Genomic DNA, 2,583 nt, shown 5'->3' with positions numbered 1-2,583 from the left:
CTTCATTGTGCCACCCACCCGGACCGACGACTCCCGTTGTGGAACCACAAGGCCTCGGTTTTGCCGGGGGCGACGCTGAGCCCCAGTCTCCGGATCGACGCGACCACGGATGCCACCCCAGCCTCGGCGAGGCGGATGGTCCTGCCTATCTCCCGCCCGGCGGCGAGCACCAACGTGCCGTCGGCGTAACACGTCAGCGCCACGCCGCTGGGCAAGTCGGCCAGCAGAGGTTATCTCGTGCGCTGTCAGTCGAGCGCGTAACGCTACACCGCCCGGTTTCTTTTACGAGATTTCACGGCTCGACAGTTCATAATAGAATAATATAACTTTTTTTTATCTGAAATTTTTGTTTAAAATGTTGGTGAGATTTTTCTGATGAAAATGAGATCAAACACGATATAATTTGAACAACATGTACTTATTAATACATTTTGAGTGATTAATTTAATTTCATAATATATCGCTTTGGATGAATTACAAAAACTGTTGAGGTTTTCAGTAGAAGATCTTTATTTTATTAATACACAAACACGTGTGGCAACTGTGAAAGGCCGAGACGCACTTAGCGACCGCGTGCCTTCTTTGTGCCACGCGACGCGCCAGAAAACTATTGACGAGCGAGACAGCGTCGTTGTCATTAATAGATGGCACCACGAGGAATCACACTTCTCAACAAATCAAATTGCTAAAAAAATACATTAAGTATCTGTACACATTATCCGTCGAATGTAGAGGGAGAGCTACCGTTTGGTGGTCAATTGTAGAATCGACCTACCGTTTGGTGGACTGTGGGGAAAAGGGTTACGTTCGGGTAATTTATTAGAAGCTTGTAGCGAAGGTATATTTTGATAAAAATGACACTGTGTCAGATTTAGAAAATACGTTTCAGTGTATTTATTGTGTTAGAAACATCCGGAGCGCAAAATTATTCAATCGTTTTTCAGTTATTGCATATACAGGGTGTCCCGTAACTTCTCGAACACCCGGAAATGGGGGGGATTGCTGAGGTGATTCTGAACAACTTTTTCCTTTACCAAAATGTTAGTTGAAGCTTCGTTTTTGAATTATTAACGAAAAACACTGGACAATCAGAGCGTGCGTATGCCCGTGCCGATCCGAGTCACATTCGGATTGCCTGGTGGAAAGGTCAGGATCGACACAGTGACCCAGTGCCAATGACCCACTTCCGTCGAAGCAGATAAATTAGTGGACGAATGGGTAAGTTTTTCATAAGTAATAAAACACTTTATTCCTTTCGGATAATGAATAAAAGTATCGAACACAGTTATTGAACGACTTACTTGTTATTCATGAAAAAGAAAAGAAATACGTTTTGTAAATCTATGTCAATTATACACACGCTGAAAATTTCATCGAAATCGGTAGATGAAGAAACAAGCAACAGGCATCGAAAGATTTAAGAATCTGCAGATTTATTACAGTTCTAGTCCGAAAGTTATGATAGTGCGATTTTCACAATCTTTAACCGTTTGTAGCTCATAGTAACATTAACCAATTTCGATGAAATTTTCAGCGTGTGCATAATTGACATAGATCTACAAAACGTTGTTACGTACGCAGACTAGCCGACACGGCGGCGCCGAGACATCCGCCTAGAGCTCACCCCCTTGAGATAAAGTAAACGAACGCACTTCGGTCTCATGGGAAAATTAGGGCCCCCAACACCCAAAAAATACAAATTTTGGAGTATTGCCCGAGAGTTTATTTACGTGTCCGCATCTGCCCGAAGGCTTTGCAGACACGGCCCCCATGGGGTCGCATACGCTCAATCAGCGCGTACCCACGGAGTAAATTCCGCGAATACTACCAAATCGGTACCAGAGTGCAAGCTCCGGCCACCACTCTTGGTATGAGCGAGACCTTTCTATATCTCTACCGGCTCTGCAGGTCGGTTCCCGAGCTGTTTTAGCGCAGCTCACCCGCCGAGACGCCAGCGCCTCTTGCCTTCATACAGGCTATACCACTGCCCCCGCGAGTCCAACTCCTTGGTCGACGACGGGAGGGGGGGGCCCCCTCCCGTGGGCTTATAATGTCAACCCCCGCGGTACCAGTGCCCCAGCCATACTGGTCATACTGTTCGCAGGATTTCTCCTACTACCCATGAGGTGCTTGCACACCTCGGCATGGGCCGGCCAACTCGGATACGTGGGGTCGTCAGTCCCCAAGGTCCCCGGGTCAGAAGGACCCGGTTCCCCTCCTGCGCTCGGCGATGGAGATTCCACCGCCCCTCATTCATACACGTACTCGTTTCCTTTTTTCAAACACACACCTAGCATACTCACACAGACATCTATACCTTTCATACGTCTCAAGCACACCACTCACATCCACAGAACCATTCGTACCTACATTCACACCCATAGCATTCAAATCACGAAACTCAGTATACATCTCACAGTCACACAACACATGCTTCCAGTTTTCACATTCATACCCACACGCACACTTCGGACTTTCCGCCAACCCACGCTCATGCAAAAATCCATTCATACTCCCGTGCCCCGTCAAAAGGAAACACGCATACACACTCGGTTCAAACCTTACATTCTCACGCGCAAATCT

Source organism: Habropoda laboriosa, unplaced genomic scaffold (assembly GCF_001263275.1).
Source record: "Habropoda laboriosa isolate 0110345459 unplaced genomic scaffold, ASM126327v1 scaffold759, whole genome shotgun sequence".
NCBI classification, from domain to species: domain Eukaryota; kingdom Metazoa; phylum Arthropoda; class Insecta; order Hymenoptera; family Apidae; genus Habropoda; species Habropoda laboriosa.
This window is presented reverse-complemented; position numbering follows the sequence as displayed.